The sequence below is a fragment of the Pteropus alecto genome, unplaced genomic scaffold, assembly GCF_000325575.1.
Source record: "Pteropus alecto unplaced genomic scaffold, ASM32557v1 scaffold110, whole genome shotgun sequence".
NCBI lineage: Eukaryota > Metazoa > Chordata > Mammalia > Chiroptera > Pteropodidae > Pteropus > Pteropus alecto.
Window position 1 is genome coordinate 12,833,009 of NW_006431920.1, and position 9,258 is coordinate 12,842,266.

Consider the following 9,258-nt stretch of genomic DNA (forward strand, 5'->3'; position numbering starts at 1 on the left):
ATGCATGGCTCTGTAGCTCCACGCTTGGTGCCATGCAGATTCTAGTCACCCAGAATGATACCTGGAGAACTGGAAAGAAAGTTGAATTGCTACTAGTTGAGTGATGACCTAGAGTTTCTTGTCTTCCACATACTTAAATCAAGATTTGACTCGATGGTCGACTGATTTCCAACAAGAGTGCCAAGACACTTTGATGGGGGAAAGAATGCTCTTTTCAACAAATATTGCTGGGATAACTGGATATCCACATCTAAAAGAATAAACCGTATGCACACTATATTAAAAAAATATTAATACAGGACAGACTAGAGACCTAAATGTAAACACTAAACCTGTAAAATTCAGAAGAAAACATAGGCGTAAGTCTTTGTGGCCTTGAATTAGGTAATAGATTGTTAGAAATGGCCCTGAAAGCACAAGCAACAAAAGAAAATATTTCTTAAAAATTGGACTTTATCAAAATTAAAACGTTTGTTCTGCTCAAAGGACACCAACAAGTAAGAGAAAAGACAATCTTTTTCAGGGAAATTTTTTTGCAAATAATGTTGCAAAAAGAGATGAAGTACTGATACATGGTACTATATGGATAAACTTTGAAACTGTAATGCTAAATGAAAGAAACCAATTACAAAAGACCACAAATTGTATAACTTCATTTATAGGAAATGTCCTCAATAGCCAAATCTATAGAGACAAATAGATTAGTGATTCTCTGAGCCCATGGGAAGGGAAGAATAAGAAGTTACTACTAATGAGTACAAGGTTTCTTTTAGGGATGATAAAAATATTCTGAAATTGAAGGTGCTGATGATCACACAACTCTGTGAATATATTAAAAACCATTGAATTGTACACTTTCAATTGGTGAATTATATGGTATGTGAATTGTATCTCAATATACAATGTACACTTAGATCTTAGAGTCCAGGCTCATGTTTTGTCAATGAGGAAAAAGAGGATAATTGGGCAACTTAATCATTTAGCCCCTGGCAGTTCTAGTTTTCAAAGAAGGGAAAAAAGAGTTGGATTTTAGAAGCCATTGGTCATCATATTTTTTATATGATGAGAATAGAGAGTTTATAAACATTTAGAAAAGGATGCGGTAAGCATTAAGAGCCAATGTAGATCCATGTTACATCAACACCATTTTCCTTTATGTAGATTGAATAGATTGGGGGAGTTTTGTAGACATAATGTACCCTGATTTCAACTATAGGATTGTAGTGTGTGAAAAGTATTTTAAAGATGAAATGTTTCTGCTTCAAGAATATCTCATTCTAGGTAATACTTTCATAAAGTCTGATAAAGAGCCACAGATCTCGCTTCATTGGAAGAAATTTTTTTATGGCTTCCTTAATTAACTGGAACATATGTGGCCTGCAGAACGTTGGTGTGAGACTTGGATCTATGTAGGTGTAAGACTTCAATGTCTAACAGATGTCACATTTAGCTTTTGGAGTCATTTAGTAGGTGACATCAGTAGCAATGAACATTAAAAAAGAACATAGATTTGCTTAAAATAAGGCTATATAATGCCGTTACCAAAACTGCAGTCCCAGAAATCAGCTTCGAGAGAGAGAGAGGGTGTCAGAGGGAGAGAGCTTTCATCTGGATACTCTATCCATCTATCATCTTTCTATCTGTCTGTCTGTTTATCATCTATCTACCATCATCTATCTTACTCTTTCGCTGTTATCTGTAATATTGCTGTATGAACTGAATGTAAACAGAAGAAGAAAACAACTCCAGATATGGACAATTACAGCTCTCAGCCCTAAGGAATAAATGACTCTAGGGTGAGCAGCTAAAGCTGGTTTGCCTTGGGTTATAAGAGCCACTTGTACTCATCTTTTCCCAACTCTGGGTTTAGTGAAGTCATTTTGGTAGCCTGAAATCATCTATGGTGGGAGGATTTACACCACAGAAATTGGCAAATGCTACAAAGCTGGCCTTTATTTTCCCTGGAGAATCAGTTGTTAAACATTTACCAGCACACCCTTGGCAAGTCTCTCCATGTTGTCCAACTAAAATAGTGTAGAACAAGAGGACATATCATCTCTGAATGTCAACAGCCTGCAAGTCATGGCACGAAGACATGGCATGAAGTAATATACACTACATGAAGCAACACCCACATCCACAATGAAGAACAACACTGACTTTGAGTCAAGGTTAAAAGAAAATGTAGCAGTACTTTTAATTAACAATAACAATATCCACTTTATATGCAAGGTATATATTTTGGTGAAATGTTTGTTTGTTTTTTTTTTCTTTTTGATGTATAATTACAGTATCCATTGCATTTGTTAAATGTTTTAAATTCCTGGATTCCTTAGGATAAACTTTGTATAGTTATAACATTCAAGAATTCATTTGCCTGTCTTCTTCAGGGTGTTTTTTCCTTCCTTTGCCTCTGGCTTGCACAGTGGCAGGCATCTAGCCAATATCTAGCTATTAAGAGAACTTTTCTTACTAACCATGAGTAAATAAGTGAAACAATGTTTGAATTTATAAGAATGGTTAAGAATAGAAATGTAAAGTAAATATACTCAAAATAGATTCTTGGGAAGACTGAAAATGAAATTAGGTGGGCATATGCTTTATGCCTATGGCCAAGAATTCCAACGGAAAAACCATCATCGGTGGAATTGGATTTTGTTCCCCAAAATGCAGTCAGAAACAACACGATCTACTCTCTGTGGAAGAGCATCCAGAGGCTTCTCTCGTGGAAAGGCAACATCTGTTTCAAGAAATCCTTTGAAGAAAAACTATATAAACGTGTGGGAATGGCGTGGTATATACTCTCCTTGCTTAAAGAGTTGCCAGAGGAAGGAGAAAACCAAGCCCCAAGACAGAGGCTGTTCAGTTCCTTTGGCTGAGGCAGCAGTACCAATCCCAGCCTCTCCGATGTTTAACACATCCAGAGAATAGAAGGAAATAAAGTCATGACTGAAATTAATCTTGCCAATCTCTGGCATAATAGCAAAGTTTGCTTAGGTATACTTTTGCATATAAAAAAATTAAAATATGGGAAAAAAATGGGGTGGGGAGAGAATTTGAGAAGTTCAGTTGAATCTTCCATACAAAATCTGTCCTCATAAGTAGCCTACAAAGAAATTGATCAGGTCCGATATTGCATCAAATCGTCCGTCAGGGCTTCTTGATCTGGAGTCTTTGAATTGAATTCAGAGTCTGTGAACTTGGATTTAAAAGAAAAAAAGAGACATCTTTATTTTCACTAACCTCAAAGTGAAATTTATGATTTCCTTCAATTATAATGTAAGCAACAAACCACAGTGACTTCAACTACGATTCATCAGAAATAGAAATCACAGATATTTTTACATCGCATTCGATAGTTGTAGACACCTTCACTGACCACTTAATCTCATCACCATTTTGAAATTACAATGTCATGAAATCTGCCACTAAAAAAACCACATATATTGCTACATTAATAACTTGGTGTTTTAATATTCTGAAAACTGTAATTCAATGTAATTGGCTTCCTTTGTGATTTTATGTAATTCTATGTGTTTTATTTAAAGCATTTTAAAACATCATCTGGAGGAGTCCGTAGGCTCTATTAGATATCCTCAGGTGTCAATGGTACAGAAGTTAAGAGCCACTGTAGGCAGAAGTGAAGAGTCATTGGGTAATAGGTCTTTCCTGAAGGCCATTTTTTTCTGTATGTTAGAGGGAAAAAAGGGAGAGTCATAAGACACCCAGGTTCACTTATAATCTCAATTAAAATTTGAAGACAAAGGTAACTTACGTAATAATTCCATGCTTAAAAAGAAAAAAATGACATGAAAACAGTAAGATTCTAAATCCCCAAGGAAGTAAGAAGGAGGGAGAAGAGTAAGACCATTTAAAAGTGTGAAACCTTTCCTTTTAGATCTGATCAGAAGTCCTGGGTCATGGAGTGCATGTCTGAGATAGAACTGAGGACAATGAATCATCTGAGCGCCAAAGGTGTGAGCAAGAAGCCTGACAACTCTGTGGCCTCTCAACTCGGACATTACTGTACTTTTTTGTTTGATCGTGATCCAGTGACACAACCTTCGGTGATTCAGCTTTTCCATCTTCCTGGCCCCACGTTCCATTCAGTTTGCTGTGCAGAAGTCCCAAGATAAACAGCTTGCTAAAAGAGAATCAGCATGAATAATTTTTTTTTTTTTTTTAAAAGAAAGACAATGCCAAGGAACTGCTTCCAGGCTTTTGCTGATGGCTTCACTCCTAGCTTTAGTCCCCACCCTGTGTCCTACATTCATTCTTGGTTTTGCTCTTAGCTCAGCTTGCTGTGGACTATCTGCCCACCGTCGGCAGCAGAGAACCTAGCTCTACTTCAAAAGGCTAAAGGAGGGAAATTGTCTTTGCTATCCTCATCATTCTTGCATCAGTTTTTCTCACTGAGACCTTCTTCCTCCTAAAAGACCTGCCATTAGACCTCACCCATCAACACTGGCATGCAGCTCTGTGTTTCTAAACTTCAAAAATGCACAAATCTTTAAAAGAAAAAAATCTCACTTCTCAAGAAATGATCCCAATGACCAGTGCAAAAGAGTTGTGACTTTATAGCTAATAAAAATATTATATGATTGCAAAAGTAACATTACAACAATGTAAAAAGATACACATGAGAATTCCCGTGGGTCTATTTTAGAAATACCATTACAGTTTTAAATGTTAGTCTTTCACCTGGTATTAAAGTTTTGACAAAGATCAGAATTTTAAGCAAACAGGATGAAGCTTAGATGATAGGATTTGGGGCATCAAGTATGTGCAGGAAGAAGCAGGGGCAAACTGGAATTCTTTTGAACAATTCTAGGATAATGTGACATTGTTAATTACCAATTGTGTCTATTTTTGAGGCTGGCCTTGACGAAATTTCTGATTGAAGCAATTCAGGTAACTTTTAAAATAAGGTCAACCTACTAAATTGAAAGAGACCAGACAGAGATCTCTTTACCTACCCCCAAGGATGTGGCAATTACAGTATCTGTTCTCTTAAGGAAAGAGCAAATTTGGAACTGGTTGTCAAGATACTTGCTGTACCAATCTGACACTTAAATGATTTTTAAAAATAATATTTATTTTAACCATGAGAAATTTGAAAATAATCTCCGATATTATTAACCAGAAATCAATCTTCTCATTTACTTTTTAAAAATTGGCTTGGAGATTATTTTTTTGAATAATAGAGCTCATCATATTTTCCAATGTGCATTGCAGCAGAACTAACATGTTTTTTTTGTTGTTGGTTTTTTTTTTTTTTTTCTGTAAGCCTGCATCCTTACATTTACATGTCGTTTTCATTCTCAGGCATAAAACTAGTTTTTTCTCCCCATCAAACTAATTTTTATTAATTGGATTTCCACTTGCATGCCAGGCAGAGGAAAATGTAGAGGTGAGCACAGACAGTTAAGGTCTTCCCATCACAGCAAAGGGAAGAGAGGCCCGAGTCAGAGAAACAAGAGTTTAGTAAGATCAGATCTGTTCTCAACATAATGACTTCTGAGCATGTCATCACCTGCCTGTCTGGGACCCATGCTTATGTCATGACCACATGTTTGGGATCTGTGTACTCACACATATCCAGCTATATTTCTCAAACCTCTCCTCATTTTATGATGAAAGTAAAACTTTTTGCATTTAGGGAACTAATAATATCCAGTGGCCAGGCCAAAGCCAGTTCATTCACCTCACTCAGCAGATGGACATAAATCAATAAAGATAAAGAAAGAGATCATGGCTCGGGAAGCAGCCCTGCATGGCTTTCAAGAGCCTGAATTGTACTTCCTATTATTCACAAGCCAGAGTGAAAGAGTCCACCTCCTGGGTGTTCTGCTAAATGGACAAATCGGCATGGCTTCTCCCCGACTGCCAACCCACCAAGCAGCTGAGGCTCCTGATGGTCAGCCAGCAGTGTGCCTGGCCCATTCTGGATGTGGGCAAGTGTTGGATAATTGTGGCCTTGTCCAAATCAGAGATGCAGAGTTCTCATGGCAGGCCATAGGTAAACGTGCTTTCTTTGCTGAAAAATCCACTCTCTTCCTTGGTATCAAGATGAAGTTGATATCAGAGTGTGGGCATCCGTGAGCACATGGCTACTTCTCTTAGAATATTTACTTTTGCTTATTAGAATCACTTCACTTTTGAAATCCAGTTATTTTGGGTCCCAAAGAAACTTATTTGTGATCTGCACAAATTTGGGTTTCAGAGATGTTTTGGATTCCATAAACTCACCCCACCCATCCAAATGTAATAATTTACATTTAAACATTTTTTTTTCTCTAAGCACCTGAGAGATAAAACATTTTTTCTAACCACTAGTCATTAGTATGTATGGGCAATTGGATCCACCTCTTCTTCATTCATTCATATCCGTTGTTCTTACTGCATTAAAACAGAATTTCGTAGGAGAAATATTTTATGAGTTTGGATTGTTTCTAACCTTTTGTTCTTACGAATTCTCTTGCAATAAATAGTCTATTACTCATTTTATGTTTTTGCCAGTATATCTTTGGGATAGTTTTCAGAAAAATGGTGAGTCAAAAAATAAAGAAAATGTATTTTTTCCTGGTTATTATCAAATTTCTGTCAATAAGAATGCCATTTTGCATTCTCCCTACCAGCTTATGAGAGCGTCTGTTTTCCTAATGGCATCCATAGTGTATTCTGTCAAAGTTTTGATTTTTTTTCTCAATCTGATAGGTGAGAAATACTTTTTTTCTCAACCTGTATTTCTCCTACTGAGAGTCTGATTTAGCATCCTTTATATGTTTATGGGTCATTGCATTTTTTTTATTGGTGAAAGGTCTGCTCATATCTCTTACTCATTTTTCAATCAAGTGGTTGGCCTTTTTTTCCTCAGGTGCTCTTAATTTGTTAGGGGTATTAAACCTTTGTCTGTGATATAAGGTGCAAATATAATATTTGCAATTTGTCTTCTTACTTTGCATGTATTATTTTTAGACAAAGATTTTTAAAATGCAGTCAAATTGCCATTAACTTCTTATTGTTTATATGTTTTTAAATTATAGTATAAAAATTTATAAAGGGATTCATTCTAATATTCTCCAAAGATATGTATGATTTTATTTTTTACCTGTAGATTACTAATTTATTTGGAATTTTTCTTCATGTATGATGTGAGGAATGAATGCAAATTTATCTTTTAGATTTGGCTCTCTAGTCACCTATCAAAAAGTTCTGCTTTCTTGCATTTATTTAAAATGCCAATTTCATCATTTAGTCTCATATTCTAAATATTATAATATACTAAGTTTCCAGATGCAATTGAGTATATTTCTAGCTTTACTGTCCTATTCCATTGGTATATCTGATTACTTTTCAAATTTGATTTTTCTCTTCCCTAACTTCTTTTTCCGTTACAGGTGCTAAAGATTCACAATTTTTTTTTTTAAAGGTAGGATGTATAAAAAAAGAGAGAGAGAGAGAGAGAAAGACCATTACCATTCACATGCTAAATAAGTGCTCATCAATGTAAAACTCAATATTGAAAGCCATGGCAATTTTTTAACATCAAGTGATCTTCACTCAGAACCTTATGTCTATTACTAAATTCTGCTATTCCTGAGATTTTTCTCATATATGAAGAAGGAACTCCTCCCCCACCCAAAAAAGATTCAATCAAAATTACTCTTCACGACAAAACTCTTTCAAAAGTAAAAGTACCCATTGGTTGCCGCTTATTTTATTGGATCCGATTGTCTATTAAGACTGTCCACAAGCAATATCATGTTATAGTTAAATTTTGTTTGTCATTTTAAAGCCAATAGTTCTAACTTGCTCTTCTGGAAAGACCGCCTCAACTTGCTTCAAAACCCCTTATACTTTAGCTAGAAAAGGGAAGATTTGATCACTAAATATTAATACATCAAGGCAAAGACCTTATTTTATCTCCTTGCACTAAAAGGATGTGAGTTCTAAAAATGTGAAGTTAATATGTGTTTGAAGTTGCTATGTGATACAATTAGCATTTTTAATAACAATATTCAGAAGTGGAGAAGCAGGATGGAAAGTCTGGAGTTTTAAAAAGTACTATGTTAAACGAAATATAAGGTAGAGTACCCACAACTAGGTTTTTTATTTTCCAATAGAAAAATCTGTCATAAAAAATGGACAAGAGGTTCTTAGATGGCCATTTATGGAGGATTTCTTTTAGCAATTTCCAAATCTGTTTTTAGATTAGCCGTTCTCTAAACTAGGCAAATTATACACACCAAAAAGAAGAAATCTTGACAATCTTGTATGTAACTGATAGGCAAGAGGGAATATTTTCAGGCAGCAGTCATAATTTTTCCTTGACTGCTAACATCTGCTTGCTAAACCTTGCACACATCCCCAGGGTGTTGGGGTTTGTAAACATTACTTGATGATGACATACTGAATATTATGAAAATGTGTCTCACTCCACACCCAAAACCCTCCAAAGAACATTTCATATTTTCAGACTGTGGTCAGCAGTCTTTTGGGGGACTATTTGTAGTTCCTTAAATGAGAGTTAAATAGATCCTTTATTAAAAATAAATTCCTGCGGAAACAAGATGACCATATGCATAAAGTCAATTTTGCAGTAAAATGCTGTAGAAATTGGGGTTGTTTCTAATTCTTGTTTCTTTGTATATGGTCACTACAAAAGAAGGACATTATTAAAAACAGGAAAACTTACCTAACAATTGGACATAAATCACAGGAAGAAAACAACCAAAGAATGATAATAAAAAAAAGTTATTGATTGCTTTGGATAGTATGGACATTTTAATAATGTTAATTCTTCTTATCCATGAGCACAGTATATGCTTCTGTATATTTATATCTTCTTCAATTTTTCTTCAGTCTTATAATTTTCCAAATACAGATCTTTTATCTCCTTGGTTGAATTTATGCCTTGGTATTTTTTTTTTTTGATGAAATAAGTCAGACAGAGAAAGAAAAATACCATATAATTTTGCTTACATGTGGAATCTAAAAATAAATAAATATATAAACAAACAAAACAGAAAAAGACCTATAGATACAGAGAGAAACCTGATGATTACCAGAAGGGAGTTTGGAGGGCTGGGTGCCAAGGTGACGGGATTAAGAAGTACAAATTGGTAATTAAAAAATAGCCATGGGGATGTCAAGTACAACATAAGGAATATAGTTAATAATATTGTAATAACTATGTATGAGGCCACGTGGGTGCTAGACTTATTAGGGACATCACTTTGTAAGTTATATAAATGT

At 35.1% G+C, this 9,258-nt stretch overlaps 1 long non-coding RNA gene across 1 annotated transcript in view; it reads left to right on the top strand.

Annotated features, from left to right (window-relative positions):
* LOC112475398 overlaps positions 1-7,718 on the top strand; it is a 36,058-nt gene extending 28,340 nt beyond the window's left edge. The window contains exon 2 of the long non-coding RNA XR_003044709.1: positions 3,899-7,718. This is a non-coding gene — a long non-coding RNA (uncharacterized LOC112475398). The remainder of the gene's footprint in view (positions 1-3,898) is intronic.
* Positions 7,719-9,258: the final 1,540 nt, after the last annotated feature.